At 44.4% G+C, this 17,924-nt stretch overlaps 1 protein-coding gene across 2 annotated transcripts in view; it reads left to right on the plus strand.

Moving 5' to 3' along the window:
* Positions 1–17,924, plus strand: part of henmt1 (HEN methyltransferase 1) — a 105,469-nt gene that overhangs the window by 32,227 nt on the left and 55,318 nt on the right. The gene's annotated exons all lie outside the window — the stretch shown is intronic.

Raw genomic sequence — 17,924 nt, forward strand, 5'->3', positions numbered from 1 at the left:
GTTGATGGGGTAGTAATTGGCCTGATTGGATTTGTCCTGCTTTCTGTGTACAGGACATAGCTAGAACAAAGAAGAAAAGAGAAGTACAGCACAGGAGCAGGCTCTTCGGTCCTCCAAGCTGTGCCGATCATCATGCCCTAACTAACTTAAAAAAAAAAGTCTGCCCTTATTCAGTCCATATCCCTCTAATCTCTCCCTGTTCACTTAACAATCCTGGTGCCTTTAAACTTTGCCAACGTACCTGCTTCCACCACCTCTTATGGCAGTGCATTCCAGGCTCCTACCACACTCTGTGTGAAAAACTTCCCTTGCATTTCTCCCTTAAACTTTCCCTCTCTCAATCTGCACCTTGTAATTGAAATTTTAACCCTGGGAAAAAGTCTCTGACTATGCCTCTCATAATTTTGTAGACCTCTGTCAGGTCTCCTCTCAGCCACCATCTTTCTAGTGAAAACAATCCTAGTCTTTTTAACGTTTCCTCATAACTAGTGCCCTCGAAACCAGACAACATCCTGTTGAACCTTCTCTGCACACTTTCCAAAGCTTCCACATACTGCTGGTAGTGTGGTGACCAAAACTGCACACAGTACTTCAAATGTGGCTTAACAAGTGTTTTAGTTGGTGCAACATGGTTTTTCAACTGTTGTACTCCATGCTCCAGCCGATGAAGGCAAGTAAGCCATATACCGCCTTAATCACTTTAACCACCTGTGTTGCCAGTTTTATGGAACTATGGGCCTGCATACCCTGATTTCTCTGTTAATATTCCAAGGGGTTCTGCCATTTACAGTATTTCCAAATTGTTTCCATTAGGTGAGGAGACTAGGACCCATGGACACAACCTTAAAGTTAGAGGGGGTCATTCAGAACAGAAATGTGGAGACATTTCTTCAGCCAGAGAGTGGTGGGCCTGTGGAATTCATTGCCACGGAGTGCAGTGGAAGCCGGGACGCTAAATGTCTTCAAGGCCGAGATTGATAGGTTCTTGTTGTCTAGAGGAATTAAGGGCTACGGGGAGAATGCTGGCAAGTGGAGCTGAAATGCGCATCAGCCATGATTGAATGGCGGAGTGGACTCGATGGGCCGAATGGCCTTACTTCCACTCCTATGTCTTATGGTCTTATGGCTGTTTCCTCCCCTTGAGGGGAGGGTGAGCAGTCAGATGCCGTGGTGCACATTGGCAACAATGCCATAGCCAAGAAAAGGGATAAGGCTCTACAAAGTGATTTCAGAGTGTTAGGTTGGAAGCTAAAAAGCAGGACAGGCAGATTAGTAATCTCAGGATTACTACTGGTGCCACGTGCTAGTGAGCCAAGAATCCAGGAGCGAGTGCAGGTAAACACTTGGCTGCAGGGCTGGTGCAGGAGGGAGGACTTCAGATACATAGATCATTGGAGTACCTTCTGGGAAGGTGGGACCCGCACATGAAGGACAGGTTGCACTTAAACTGGAGGGACAGCAATGTCCCGGGCGGGAGATTTGCTAGAGCATTTCAGGAGGGATTAAACTAGTTTGGCAGGGAGATGGGTACCAGAGCTACAAGTTAGAGGAGACCGGTAGTTGTTAAACGGGCAGAAATAGACTGGAGAGAGTCTGTCAAGAAGGATACACAGTTTATAGGGCAAACAGATGGATTAAAATCTGTATGTTTCATTGCAAGAATATGGACTTCGCCAGTTACCTCATTTCTCCTCCCCCCAGCTTACCCCAGTTACAACTTCCAGCTCAGCACCGTTCTCATGACCTGTCCCATCTGTCAATCTTCCTTCCCACCTATCCGCTCCACCCTCCTCTTGGCCTATCACCTTCACCCCCACCTCCATCCATCTATTGCACTCTCAGCTACCTTCCCTTCAGCCCCACCCCCCTCCCATTTATCTCTCCACCCCGGAGGCTCCCAGTCTCATTCCTGATGGAGGGCTTTTGTCCGAAACATCAAATTTCCTGCTCCTCTGATACTGCCTAACCTACTGTGTTTTTCCAGCACCTCTAATCTTGACTCGATGCAAGGAGTGTCAGGAATAAGAGTGATGAACTTGAAGTGTGGATCAGTACCTGGAACTATGATGTTGTGGCCATAACAGACATGGATTTCACAGGGGCAGGAATGGTTGCAGCTGTCTTTTTTAAAAAGTGGAGGGGCAGTAGCATTGTTAATGAGAGAGTGCATCACAGCTGCAGAAAAGAAGGTTGTTGAGGGTTTATTTACTGAGTCATTATGAATGGAAGTCAGTAACAGGAAAGAAGCAGTCACTTTATTGGATGTTTTCTACAGATCCCTCAATAGAGAGATGGAAGAACAGATTGGACGGTAGATGTTGGAAAGCTGCAGATGTAACAGTTGTTGTAATGAATGACTTTAACTTCCCCAATATTGATTAGAATCCTCTCAGTGCAGATGGTCTGAATGGAGTTGATTTTGTCAGGTATGTCCAGGAGGGATTCCTGTCTCAATATGTAGATAAGCTGACCATGGGGGAAGCCATATTGGATTTGGGGCTAGGCAACGAACCAGGCCAGATGTCAGATCTCTCTGAGGGAGAGCATTTCAGTGACAGTGACCACAACTGCTTCACCTTTACCATAGCCATGAGAGGGTTAGGAACAGACAGTTTGGGGGAGGGGAAATTGTACTGCTATTAGACAGGAGCTGTGGAGTATAAATTGGGAATAATTGTTCTGCGGGAAGTGCACAGCAGAAATGTGGAGGCTGTTTAAGGTGCACTTGTTGCGAGTGTTGGATACCTTTGTCCCACTGAGACAGGCAAGGAATGGTAAGGTGAAGAAGCCTTGGATGACAAGAGCAGAGGAGCTTCTCGTCAAAAGGAAGAAGGAAGCTTACTTAAGTTTGAGAAAGCGAGGATCTGGCACAGCTTTAGAGTAATACAGGGTAGTTAGGAAAGAACTCAAAAATGAACTGAGGAGAGCTAGGAGGGGGCGCAACAAAACCTTGGCAGGAAGGATTAGGGAAAACCAAAATTCGCTCTACACATCATGATTAATGAGAGAATGATCAGAAAGAGGGTAGGGACGATCAAGGATAGTGTAGGGAACTTGTGCCTGGAGTCTGAAGAGTAGGGGAGGCCCTAAATGAGTTTTTTGTTGAAGTGTTCACGAGAGAGATGGACCTTGTTGATAGTGAGAGACCAGGTTAATACGCTTGAACAGATTGATATTAAGGGTCAGATCAGATATATCCAAGGTTATTACGGGAAGTGAGAAATGAGATTGTTACACCTCTGGTGATGATCTTTGCATCCTCACTCTCCACAGGAGTAGTACTGGCTGATTGGAGGGAGGCGAATGCTGTTCCTCTGTTCAAGAAAGGGAATTGGGAAATCCCTGGGAATTACAGACCAGTCAGCCTTACATCTGTGGTAAGCAAGGTACTGGAAAGGATTCTGAGAGAGAGGATTTTTAAGTATTTGGAAAAACATAGTTAGCATGGCTTTGTGAGGGGCAGGTCATGCCTCACAAGCCTTATTGAGTTCTTTGAGGATGTGACAAGACAAGTTGACAAAGGTTGAGCAGTGGATGTGGTAAATGTGGATTTTTGTAAGGCATTTGATAAGGTACCCCATAATAGGCTCATTCAGAAAGTTAAGAGGTATGGGATACAGAGAAATTTGGCTGTCTAGATACAGGATTGGCTGGCCGAAAGAAGACAGTGAGTGGTAGTGTATGGAAAGTATTCCGCCTGGAGGTTGGTGATTAGTGGTGTCCCGCAGGGATCTATTCTTGGACTTCTGCTCTTTGTAGTTTTTATAAATGACTTGGATGAAGAATGAAAGGGTGGTTAGTAGGTTTGCCATTGACACCAAGGTTGGTGGTGTTGTAGATAGTGTTGAGGGCTGTTGCAGGCAACAAGATATTGACAGGATGCAGAGCAAAAGTGGCAGATGGAGTTCAACCTGGATAAATGCGAAGTGATTCATTTTGGAAGGTCGAATTTGAATGCTGAATACAGGGATAAAGACAGGACTCTTGGCAGTGTGGAGGAGCAGCGGGATCTTGGGGTTCATATGCATAGATCCCTCAAAGTTACCACCAAAGTTGATAGGGTCATTAAGAAGGTGTATAGTGTTTTAGCTTTCATTAACAGGGGAATTGAGTTTAAAATCAGTGAGGTTTTGCTGCAGCTCTATAGATACTGGTTAGACTTACACTTGGAATATTGTGCCCAGTTCTGGTCGCCCCATTACGGAAAGGATGTGGAAGCATTGGAAAAGATGCAGAGGAGGTTTACTAGGATGTTGCCTGGTCTGGAGGGAAGGTCTTATGAGGAAAGGCTGAGAGACTTGGGTCTTTTCTCATCGGAAAAAAGAAGGCTAAGGGGGGATTTGATAGAGACATACAAAATGATCAGAAGATTAGATAGGGTAGACAGAGAAAGACTTTTTCCTAGGATGATGACGTCAGTTTATACGAGAGGACATAACTACAAATTGAGGGGCGATAGATTTAAGACTAGTGTCAGAGGCAGGTTCTTTACGCAGAGAGTAGTAAGGACGTGGAATACCCTATCTGCTAAGGTAGTCAACTCAGCAACTCAGGGAGATTTAAACAATCCTTGGATATGCTCATGGATGATTTTGGGATAGTGTAGGGGGATGAGCTAAGAATAGTCCACAGGTCGGCGCAACATCAAGGGCCGAAGGACCTGTTCTGCGCTGTATTATTCTATGCTCTATGTTTAGAGGGGTTGCAGAGGACATTTACCAGGATGCTGCCTGAATTGGAGAACTTTTCTTATGAAGAGAGGTTGAGTGAGTTAGGGCTTTTCACACTGGCGAGAAGAAGGAAGAGAGGTGACTTGATGGATGCATACGGTTGTTAATAGGCATATGTGGAGCAGATAGGTAAAAAACAAGGACTGCAGATACTGGAAACCGGAATCCAGATTAGAGTGGTGCTGGAAAAACACAGCAGGTCAGGCAGCATCTGAGGAGCCAGAAAATTAATCAGGAATAGAGCTGTGTGGAGTAGGTAGCCAGACACTTTTTCCCAGGGTTCGACATGGCTGTCGTGAGTGGTCATAATTTTAAGGTGATTGGAGGAAGGTATAAGGGAGATGTCAGAGACATTAGGAACATTTGAGCGACTGCTGGACAAGCACATGGATGGCTGTAGATTGAGGTGTGTGCAGGTTAGGTTGATCTTAGATTAAAATAAATGCTCGGCACAACATTGTGGGCAGAAGGGCCTGTACTGTGCTGTACTGTTCTACAGGACGGTCTTCACTTGAACCAGAGGGGTATTAACATCCTGGGTGGGAAATTTGCTGGTGCTCTTCGGGTAGGTTTAAACTAGCTCAGTAGCGGGGTGGGACCCTGAGGTGCAGTTGCAGTGCACAGGAGGGTGAGAGTAGGAAGTACAGGGACAGGATTTCAGGGTCACAGGAAAGTGCTGGCAGACAGCCAAGCAGGTTTGAAATGTGTCAACTTCAACGTCAGACGTATTTTAGGTAGGTGAGCTTGCAGCATGGATGGGTACCTGGGACTTTGATGTTGTAGCCATTTCGGAGACATGGATAGAGCAGGGTGAGGAATGGATGTTGCAGGTTCCAGGGTTTAGGAGAGTGGGAAAAATTTCTGGCTGTAACAGCTGCTCCTTTTTTGAGGTATTTTAGGTGCTGGAGGTGACTTCCTCGAATTGCAGGAGCAGCAATTACTGTTTCATATGTTGTTGCATTGTTTTGGAACTTTGGAAAAAAAAGTCAAAACAATAGCAGTTTTAAAAAGAAGAACAGACAAAGGAAGCACATGGGGAGGTCATTGCAGGAGAGAGAGAGAGAGAACCTGCACAGTTACTGCCTTTGCTGTTTGAATTCGTGTATCGCTGGACATCGGAGTGCATCTGGGAAAATGATCAAACAGTGAAATTCACAACTAATCTTGGAGGAACTGTTGGGCGAAGTTCACAGCACATAATCAGATAAGCTAATCGTTATTTTAAGTATGGCTTACAGAGAATCTGCAGCAGTGAGTAGAGTAGGTTCTTCCTTGATTACATGTTTTTGGAGACATGTCTCTTGATGAAACTTAAACATAAGCCATAACTATTAATTTAACCTGGGACAGTGTTTGTAGAAGAATAGGACGGTGTTATTTTCTGGGTCTGTAGTTTGTGAAGGAGCAAACATGGCCTTTAATAGAGTGATATGTACTTCTTGTCAGATGTGGGAGTTTAAAGAGAGTTTAAGGGTTACTGTGGATTATATCTGCCATAAATGCTGCCAGCTGCAAATCTTATCAGATCGAATGGATCGGTTGGAGAGACAGTTAGAAGCGATGAGGAATTTCCAACAGCAAAAGTATGTGATGGATGGCAGTTATAGGAAGGGGCGAAAGTCTCAGATACAGTCGCATAGATGGGTTAACTCCAGGAAAGGTAAGAGAGGTCGGCAGCTAGTGCAGGAGTCTTTTGTGGATACACCCATTTCAAACAGGTATGCTGTTTTGGAAAATGTAGGGGTTGATGGATTCTCAAGGGAACGTAGCACGAACAGCCAAGTTTCTGGTATTGAGACTGGCTCTAATGCAATGAGGGGTACGTCAGGTTCTAGGAGATCAATTGTGTTAGGGGATTTTCTAGTTCGAGGAACAGACAGACGTTTCTGTGGCCAGCAGCGAAAAAGCAAAATGGTGTATTGCTTTCCTGGTGCCAGGATCAAGATGTCTCAGAGAGGGTGCAGAATGTTCTCACGGGGGAGAGGGGCCAGCAAGAGGTTTTTGGCCACATTGGACCCAATGACATAGGAAGGGTAAAGTTTGAGGTTCTGAAGGGAGATTACAGAGAGTTAGGCAGAAATTTAAAAAGGAGGTCCTCGAGAGTAGTAATATCTGGATTACTCCCGGTGCTACGAGCTAGTGAGGGCAGGCATAGGAGGATAGAGCAGATGAATGCATGGCTGAGGAGCTGGTGTATGGGGGGAGGATTCACATTTTTCGATCATTAGAATCTCTTTTGGGGTAGAAGTGACCTGTACAAGAAGGATGGATTGCACCTAAATTGGAAAGTGACTAATATACTGGCAGGGAAATTTGCTAGAGCTGCTCGGGAGGATTTAAACTAGTAAGGTGGGGGGGAGGGGGGGACCCAGGGAAATAGTGAGGAAAGAGATCAATTTGAGACTGGTACAGTTGGGAACAGAAACAAGTCAAACAGTCAGGGCAGGCAAGGGCAAGGTAGGACTAATAAATTAAACTGCATTTATTTCAATGCAAGGGGCCTAACAGGGAAGGCAGCTGAACTCAGGGCATGGTTAGGAACATGAGACTGAGAGATCATAGCAATTACAGAAATATGGCTCAGGTATGGGCAGGACTGGCAGCTTAATGTTCCAGGATACAAATGCTACAGGAAGGATAGAAAGGGAGGCAAGAGCGGAGCGGGAGTGGCATTTTTAATAAGGGATAGCAATACAGCTGTGCTGAGGGAGGATATTTCCGGAAATGTATCCAGGGAAGTTATTTGGGTGGAACTGAGAAATAAGAAAGGGATGATAACCTTATTGGGATTGTATTATAGACCCCCTAATAGTCAGAGGGAAATTGAGAAACAAACTTGTAAGGAGATCTCAGCTATCTGTAAGAATAATAGGGTAGCTATGGTAGGGAATTTTAACTTTCCAAACATAAACTGGGACCGCCATAGTGTTAATGGTTTAGGTGGAGAGGAATTTGTTAAGTGTGTACAAGACAATTTTTTGATTCTGTATATGGATGTACCTACAAGAGAAGGTGCAAAACTTGACTTACTCTTAGGAAATAAGGCACGGCAGGTGACTGAGTTGTCAGTGGGGGAGCACTTTGGGGCCAGCAACCATAATTCTATTAGATTTAAAACAATGATGGAAAAGAATAGACCAGATCTAAAAGTTGAAGTCCTAAATGTGGGCGGCACGGTGGCACAGTGGTTAGCACTGCTGCCTCACTGCACCAGAGACCCGGGTTCACTTCCCGCCTCAGGCACATTCTCCCCGTGTCTGCGTGGGTTTCCTCCGGGTGCTCCGGTTTCCTCCCACAGTCCAAAGATGTGCAGGTCAGGTGAATTGGCCATGCTAAATTGCCCATAGTGTTAGGTAAGGGGTAGATGTAGCGGTATGGGTGGGTTGCGCTTCGGCAGGACAGTGTGGACTTGTTTCCACACGAAGGGCCTGTTTCCACACTGTAAGTAATCTAATCTAATCTAAATCAGAGAAAGGCCAATTTTGACAGTATTAGGCAAGAACTTTCGAAAGCTGATTGGGGGCAGATATACACAGGTAAAGGGACAGCTGGAAAATGGGAAGATTTCAGAAATGAGATAACGAGAATCCAGAGAAAGTATATTCCTGTCAGGGTGAACGAGAAGGCTGGGAGGTAAAGGGAATGCTTAGGTGACTAAAGAAATTGAGGGTTTGGTTAAGAAAAAGAAGGAAGCATATGTCAGGTATAGACAGGATAGATTGAGTGAATCCTTAGAAGAGTATAAAGGAAGTAGGAGTATACTTAAGAGAGAAATCAGGAGGGCAAAAAGGGGACATGAGATAGCTTTGGCAATTAGAATTAAGGAGAATCCAAAGAGTTTTTACAAATATATTAAGGACAAAAGGGTAACTAGGGGGGAATAGGGCCCCTCAAAGATCAGCAAGGCAGCCTATGTGTGGAGCCACAGAAAATGGGGGAGATACTAAACGAGTATTTTGCATCAATATTTACTGTGGAAAAGGATGTGGAAGATATAGACTGTCGGGAAATAGATGGTGACATCTCGCAAAATGTCCATATTACAGAGGAGGAAGTGCTGGATGTCTTGAAATGCATAAAAGTGGATAAATCCCCAGGGCCAGATCAGGTGTACTCTAGAACTCTGTGGGAAGCTAGAGAAGTGATTGCTGGGCCTCTTGCTGAGATATTTGTATCATTGATAGTCACAGGTGAGGTGCCGGAAGACTGGAGGTTGGCTAATGTGGTACCACTGTTTAAGAAGGGTGGTAAGGGAACTATAGACCAATGAGCCTGACGTCAGTGGTGGGCAAGCTGTTGGAGGGGACCCTGAGGGACAGGATGTGTGTGTATTTGGAAAGGCAAGGACTGATTAGGGATAGTCAATATGGCTTTGTGCGTGGGAAGTCATGTCTCATACACTTGATTGAGGTTTTTGAAGAAGTAACAAAGAGGATTGATGAGGACAGAACGGTAGATGTGATCTATATGGACTTCAGTAAGGCGTTCGACAAGGTTCCCCATGGGAGACTGATTAGCAAGGTTAGATGACACGAAATACAGGGAGAACTAGCCATTTGGATACAGAACTGGCTCAAAGTTAGAAGACAGAGGGTGGTGGTGGAGGGTTGTTTTTCAGACTGGAGGCCTGTGACCAGTGCAGTGCCACAAAGATCGGTGCTGGGTCCTCTACTTTTTGTCATTTACATAAATGATTTGGATGCGAGCATAAGAGGTACAGTTAGTAAGTTTACAGATGACACCAAAATTGGAGGTGTAGTGGACAGCGAAGAGGGTTTTCTCAGATTACAACAGGATCTGGACCAGATGGGCCAATGGGCTGAGAGGAGGCAAATTGAGTTTAATTCAGATAAATGCAAGGTGCTGCATTTTGGGAAAGCAAATCTTAGCAGGACTTATACACTTAATGGTAAGGTCCTAGGGAGTGTTGCTGAACAAAGAGACTTTGGAGTGCAGGTTCATAGCTCCTTGAAAGTGGAGTTGCAGGTCGATAGGATAGTGAAGGCAGCGTTTGGTATGCTTTCCTTTATTGGTCAGAGTATTGAATACCGGAGTCGGGAGGTCATGTTGCGGCTGTACAGGACATTGGTTAGGCCACTGTTGGAATATTGCGTGCAATTTTGGTCTCCTTCCTATTGGAAAGATGTTGTGAAACTTGAAAGGGTTCAGAAAAGATTGACAAGGATGTTGCCAGGTTGGAGGATTTGAGCGATAGGGAGAGGCTGAACAGGCTGGGGCTGTTTGCTCTGGAGCGTCGGAGGCTGAGGGGTGACTTTATAGAAGTTTACAAAATTTTGAGGGGCATGGATAGGGTAAATAGGCAAAGTCTTTTCCCTGGGGTCAGGGAGTCCAGAACTAGAGGGCATAGGTTTAGGGTGAGAGGGGGAAGATAGAAAAGAGACCTACGTGGCAACTTTTTCACACATGTGGAATGAGCTGCCAGAGCAGGTGGTGGAGGCTGGTACAATTGCGACATTTAAGAGGCATTTGGATGGGTATATGAATAGGAAGGGTTTGGAGGGATATGGGCCAGGTGCTCGCAGGTGGGACTAGATTGGGTTGGGATATCTGGTCAGCATGGATGGGTTGGACCGACGGCTCTGTTCCCATGCTGTACATCTGTATGACTCTATTAAGAATAGGCAAGGCAGTAAAAGAGGGTGAGGTGTGGCCTTGTTAACCAAGGATGGTATTATGGTGGCTGAAAGAACATTTGACGAGGACTTGTCTACTGAAGTAGTGTGGGCTGAGGTTAGAAACAGGAGAGGAGAGGTCACATTGCTTGGAGGTTTTTATAGGCCTCCACAGAGTTCCATGGAGGTGGAAGAGAGGATTGGCAAAATTAATCCTCGTGAAAGGAACATGATGGTCATTATGGGAGACTTTCACTTCCCCAACTTTGACTGGAAATGCTATAACTCTAGAATGTTGGATGGATCAGTTTTTGTCCAGGAGGGTTTGCTGACACAGTATGTCGAAGCGCCGACAAGAGGGGAGGGCACGCTGGATCTGATGCTTGGTAATGAACCAGACCAGGTGTTTGATTTAGTTGTAGGTTTTGGAAAGGATTATAAGAGATAAGATTTATAATCATCTAGCAAGCAACAATTTGATTTCAGATAGTCAACATGATTTCATCAAGGGCAGGTCATGTCTCACAAACCTCATTGAGTTTTTTGAGAAGGTGACCAAGCATGTAGATGAGGGTAGGGCAGTTGACGTGGTATACGTGGACTTCAATAAAACCATTGATGAAGATTTGGACATGCCGGTGTTGGACTGGGGTGTGCAAAGTTAAAAATCACACAAACCAGGTTATAGTCCAACAGGTTTAATTGGAAGCACTAGCTTTCGGAGCACTGCTCCGAACCATCTGATGAAGGAGCAGCGCCCCGAAAGCTAGTGCTTTCTATTAAACCAGTGGGACTATAACCTAGCCTTTGATAAGGTTCCACATGGTAGGCTGTTAGAGAACATGCAGAGGCATGGAATTGAAGGTGATTTAGCAGTTTGGATTAGAAACTGGCTTTCCAAATTAAGGCAGTGAGTGGTGGTTGATGGAAAATATTCAGCCTGGAGTCCGGTTACTAGTGGTGCACCCCAAGGACCTGTTTTGGGACCACTGCCGTTTGTCATTTTTATAAATGACTTAGACGTAGGCATAGGTGGAAGGTTAGTAAGTTTGCAGACGACACTAAAGTCGGTGGAGTAGTGGACAGTTTGGAAGAATGTTACAGGTTGCAAGGGGACTTGGATAAACTGGGCTGAATTGGGCTGAAAGGTGGCAAATGGAGTTCAATGTAGCTAAGTGTGAGGTGATGCACTTTGGGAAGAATAACAGGAAGGCAGAGTACTGGGTCAATGGAAAGATTCTTGGTAGTGTGGATGTGCAGAGGGATCTTGAAGTCCATGTACATAGATCCCTGAAAGTTGCCACCCAAGTTGATAGTGCTGTAAAGAAGGCATATGTTGTGTTTAGTTTCATTGGTAGAGGGATTGAATTCCGCAGCCGCAATATCATGCTGCAACTGTACAGAATGCGAGTGCGGCCACACTTGGAATATTGTGAACAGTTCTGGTCGCCATGTATCGAGAAGGATGTGGAAGCATTGGAAAAGGTGCAAAGGAGATTGACCAGGATGTAGCCTGGTTTGGTGGGAAGGTCTTATGAGGAAAGGCTGAGAGATTTGGGACTGTTCTCATTGGAAAGAAGGCAGCTAAGAGGGAATTTGATAGAGACGTACAAGATGATCAGAGGATTAGATAGGGTAGACAGTGAAAGTCTTTTTCCTAGGATGATGATGTCAGATTGTACGAGGTGGCATAACTACAAATTGAGGGGCGATAAATTTCAGACAGATGTCAGAGGCAGGTTCTTTACTCAGAGAGTGGTCAGGGTGTGGAATGCCCTACCTGCCAATGTAGTCAACTCAGCCACATTTGGGAGATTAAACAATCCTTGGATAAGCACATGGATGATGATGGGATAATGTTGGGGTATGAGCTGAGAATAGTTCACCGTTTGATGCAACATCGAGGGCTGAAGGGCCTGTTTTGCACTGCATTGTTCTATGATATGGGCCAAGATTAGGTTACGATATCTGGTCGGCATGGAAGAGTGAGACCGAAGGGTTTGTTTCCATCTCTATGACTCTATGGCTGGAGATTTCTACAGCCAGAGTTCTAGAGTCATAGTCACCAAGTCATACAGCTTGAAAACAGACCCTTTACTCCAACTCGTTCATGACAACTCGTTCATTTCCAAAACCCGTCCCGTTTGCCTGTGTTTGGCTCATAACCTACAAACCTTGCCTATTCACGTACTTGTCCAAATGTCTTTGAATGTTGTAACTGTACCTACCTTTACTAATTTAATTAGTTTTGCAATTTGTTTTGAATCACATAATGCCTACAGTGTAGAAACAGGCCATTTGGCCCAACAAGTCCACACCGATCCTCCGAAGAGTATCACACTCAGACCCATTACCCAAACCTATTATTCTATATTTCCTGTGACTAATGGTACCTAACCTACCCATCCCGGAAAACTATGGGCAACTTACCATAGCCAATGTACCTAATCTGCACATCTTTGGACTGCGGGAGGAAACTGGAGCACCCAGAGGACACCCACACAGATGCAGGGAGAATATGCAGACTCCACACTAACAGTCATAGAGTCAGAGAGATGTACTGCACCGAAACATACCCTTCGGTCCAACTTGTCCATGCCAACCAGATATCCTAACTTAAACTTGTCCTATTTGCCAGCAGTTGACCCATATCCCTCTAAACCTTTCTCATTCATATGCCATCCAGATGCCTTTTAATGCTGTAATTGTACCAGCCTCCTCCACTTCCTCTGGCAGCTCATTCCATGCATGCACCACCCTCTGCGTGAAAAAGTTGCCCCTTAGGTATCTTTTATATCTTTCTCCTCTCACCCTAAACCTATGTCCTCTAGTTCTGGACTCCTCCATTCAAGGGAAAAGACCTTGTCTATTTATCCTATCCATAAGATCCTCATGATTTTATAAACCTCTATAAAGTCACCCCTTAGCCTCCGACGCTCCAGGGGAAACAGTCCCAGCCTATTCATCTTCTCTTTATAGCTCAAATCTGCACACCCTGGCAGCATTGTTCTAAATCTTTTCTGAACCCTTTTAAGTTTCACAACATCCTTCTGACAGGGAGGAGACCAGAATTTCACGCAGTATTCCAAAAGTGGCCTAACCGATGTCCTGCATAGCCTCAGTATGACCTCCCAACTCCTATACTTCTGCTATGGAGGAAAGCCGTCCGAGGCTGGAATTGAACCCGGGTCCCTGGCACTGCGAGGCAGCAGTGGTAATCACCGAGCCATTGTGCCACCCTTCATGGCTTTGATGGGTTTAAAACTCATAACTTCTTGATTGCTAATATGGTACCATAATTGCAAAACAAAACTCATTAAAGAACCAAATTCCAAAGTAGCATATTTATACATAGACCTGTTACATACTTTAAAAGAAAGTGACTGTTTTATTTTAAAATGCTTCCCTTAAAAAAACTACTCCAACAATCCTTAACTGTATCCAACTTTGACAATGAAACTACAAAGTGCCCTCACATTTGTTCTATAACCAAGCCATTACATGTAACAGTGGGCCTCTTTGCAACATTTGTCCTGTTAAAAACCATTACGTCATGACTTTACTTTGGGCGAGGGAAATTTGGCATATTTCACTTGTCAAGCAGAAATGCAGATACAGGCATAGGCACACGTGGTGCAATATGAGTGTCTTATTTTGACTGTTATTAAATCATATAGTATTTATTAATTACCTCGTATGCTTGATAATTACGTTACCAAATCATGAACTAATTATTGAAGAATAAACTGAATTCTACTGTATGATGTTGGGAATAGCCCAAGAGTATCGACTATTACTGAGAATTCATAATTGACAAGTTATTGGAAATGTCCTACCAGCGTTGATGGATGGAGTTGTCATTTTTGAGAGTCACCAATCTGTGAACAAAGACGATTTTGTTCATTTGACCTCAATCCAGAGATGGCCTTTAGAACATAGAAAAGTACAGCACAGAACAGGCCCGTGGCCCACTTTGCTGTGCCGAGGTTTAATCCTAATGTAAAATATAATAACCTACTCAACTCACTGCTATCCATGTGCATTTCCATCAGTTGCTTAATGTCCCCAATGACTCTGCTTCCACCACCACAGCTGACAGCACATTCCATGCATTTACAACTCTCTGCGTAAAGAACCTACCTCTGACGTCTCCTTTATACCTTCCTCCTAATATCTTCAAACTATGACTCCTCGTACCAGTCAATCTTGCCCTGGGGAAAAGTCTCCTGCTATTGACTCTATCTATTCCACTCATTATCTTGTATACCTCGATCAGGTCTCTCTTCCTCTTTCTCTCCAGAGAGAAAAGTCCGAGCTTATTCAACCTTTCTTCATAAGGTAAGCACTCCAGTCCAAACAGCATCCTGGTAAACTTCTTTGCAATTTCTCCAAAGCCTTTGTATCTTTCCTATAATAGGGCAAACATAACTGGACACAATATTCCAAGTGTGGTCCCACCAGGGACTTGTAGAGTTGTAGCAAAACCTTGCAGCTCTTAAACTTGATCCCTCTGTTATTGAAAGCCAAAATACCATATGCTTTCTTTACAACCCTAACCAGTTAGGTGGCAATTTTGAGGGATCTATGTACTTGCACACCCAGATCCCTCTGTTCCTCCACACTGCCAAGAGTCCTGTCTTTAATCCTATATTCAGCATTCAAGTTCAACCTTCCAAAATGCATCACTTTGCAGTTATCCAGGTTGAACTCCATTTGCCATTTCTCAACCGAGCTCTGCATCCTGTCTATGTCACGCTGCAGCTTGTAGTAGCCCTCTATGGTATCAACGACACCTCCAACCATTGTGTCATCTGCAAATTTACTAACACACCCCTAAACCTCCTCATCCAAATCATTTATAAAAGCTACGAAGAGCAGAGGCCCAAGAACAGGTGTGATTGAGGTTCACAAGGAAGAGGTACTAGAAATCCTGCAGACTGTGAAAATAGATAAGTCCCCTAGGCCAGATGGGATTTATCCTAGGATCCTCTGGGAAGCCAGGGAGGAGATTGTCAAGCCTTTGGCATTGATCTTTAAATCATCATTGTCTACAGGAATAGTGCCAGAAGACTAGAGGATAGCAAATGTGGTTCCCCTGTTCAAGAAGGGGAGTAGAGACAATCCTGTTAATTATAGACCAGTAAGCCTTTCTTCAGTTGTTGGTAAAGTGTTGGAAAAGGTTATAAGAGATAGGATTTATAATCATCTAGAAAAGAATAATTTGATTAGGGATAGTCAGCACAGTTTTGTGAAGGGTATGTCGTGCCTAACAAACCTTATTGGGTTCTTTGAGAGGGTGACCAAACAGGTTGATGAGAGTAAATTTGGTGTATATGGATTTCAGCAAGGCGTTCGATAAGGTTTCCCACAGTAGGGTATTGTACAAAATGCAGAGGAATGGGATTGTGGGAGATATAGCAGTTTGGATCAGTAATTGGCTTGCTGAAAGAAGACAGAGGGTGGTGGTTGATGGGAAATGTTCATCCTGGAGTCCAGTTACTCGTGGTGTACCGCAAGGGTCGGTGTTGGGTCCACTGCTGTTCGTTATTTTTATAAACGACCTGGAAGAGGGCATAGAAGGGTGGGTTAGTAAATTTGCAGATGACACTAAGGTTGGTGAGTTGTGGATAGTGACGAAGGATGTTATAGGTTACAGAGAGACATAGATAAGCTGCAGAGCTGGGCTGAGAGGTGGCAAATGGAGTTTAATGCGGATAAGTTGAGGCGATTCACTTTGGTTGGAGTAACTGGTATGCAAAGTACTGGGCTAATAGTAAGATTCTTGGTAGTGTAGGTGAGCAGAGAGATCTTGGTGTCCAGGTACACAGATCCTTGAAATTTGCCACCCAGCTTGACAAGGTTGTTAAGAAGGCAAACAGTGTTTTAGCTTTTATTAATAGAGGGATCGAGTTCCAGAACCATGAGGTTATGCTGCAGCTGTACAAAACTCTGGTGCGTCCGCGCTTGGAGTATTGTGTATAGTTCTGGTCACCGCATTACAAGAAGGATGTGGAAACTTTGGAAAGGGTGCCGAAGAGATTTACTTGGATGTTGCTTGGTAAGGAGGGAAGGTCTTACGAGGAAAGACTGAGGGACTTGAGGCTGTTTTCGTTAGAAGAAGGTTGAGAGGTGACTTAATAGAGACATATAAGATAATCAGAGGGTTAGATAGGGTGAATAGGGAGACCCTTTTTCCAAGTATGGTGATGGCGAGCACGAGGGGGCATAGCTTTAAATTGAGGGGTGATAGATATAGGACAGATGTCAGAGGTAGTTTCTTTACTCAGAGAATAGTAAGGGTATGGAATGCTTTGCCTGCAACGGTAGTAGATTCGCCAACTTTAAGTACATTTAAGTAGTCATTGGACCAGCATATGGATGTACATAGAATGGTGTAGGTTAGATGGGTTTCAGATTGGTATGACAGGTTGGCACAACATAGAGGGCCAAAGGGCCTGTACTACGCTGTAATGTTCTATGTAACAGAGTTCTGCGGGACCCCACTCAACACTGACCTCCAGGCAGAATACTTTCCATCTACAACCACTCTCTGCCCTCTGTCAGCCAGCCAAATCTGTTTCCAGAAAGCCAAATCTCCCTGTATCCCATAACACCTGGCTTTATGAATGAGCCTACCATGAGGAACCTTATCAAATGCCTTGCTGAAGTCCATTTACACCACATCTACTGCTCAACATTCGTTGACCTGTCTTGACACCACCTCAAAGAACTCAATAAGATTTGAGAGGCATGACCTGCCCCTCACAAAGGCATGCTGATTGCCTTTAATCACACTATACTTTGCCAAATAGTCATAAATCCTATCCCTCAGAATTCCTTCCAAAACTTTGCTGACCATAGACGTAAGACTGTCTGTTCTGTAATTGCCAGGGATTTCCCTATTATCCTTCTTGAAAAGAGGAACAACATCCTTCCAATCCTCCGGTGGAGAGTGAGGAGGCAAATATCCTCACCAGTGGCTTAGCCACCTCCTTTCTTGCTTCCCAGAACAGCCTCGGGTAAATCCGGTAACCACTGGTCTTGGTGGTTTCAAAAATAATGTTTTCTATTTCTTAACAGAAGCATAGAAAATAGCAGTAGGATGCGGCCATTTGCCTCTTCAAGCCTTCTCCGCTATTCAACATAATCACGGCAGATCATCTAAATGTCAACACCCACTCCCTCCCAATGACTCTTGACACTTTTAGACTCCAGCAATATATATGCTTACATCCAATGACTTGGCCTCTACAGCTTTCTGAGGCAGAGAATTTCATAGGTTCACTACCTTCTTGGTGAATAAATTTCACCTCATCTCAGTCTGGAATGGCCTACTCTGTATCCTGAAGCCTTGAACTTTTGTTCTGGTCCCCCTGTATCTAGTCTGTTCAGCCTTGTCAGATTTTTTATTACTGAGAAAAGGCATATTTTGTTGAAGCTTTTTATCTTGACATTGAAGCTTTCATCAGGACATTTTTTTACAAGAAACAGATATACCCGTTACGATTAGCAGAGACCCTGAGATTATAAAAACAAGACACTTAGGCCATTTGTTTTTTTC

The sequence above is a fragment of the Chiloscyllium punctatum genome, chromosome 7 (assembly GCF_047496795.1).
Source record: "Chiloscyllium punctatum isolate Juve2018m chromosome 7, sChiPun1.3, whole genome shotgun sequence".
NCBI classification, from domain to species: domain Eukaryota; kingdom Metazoa; phylum Chordata; class Chondrichthyes; order Orectolobiformes; family Hemiscylliidae; genus Chiloscyllium; species Chiloscyllium punctatum.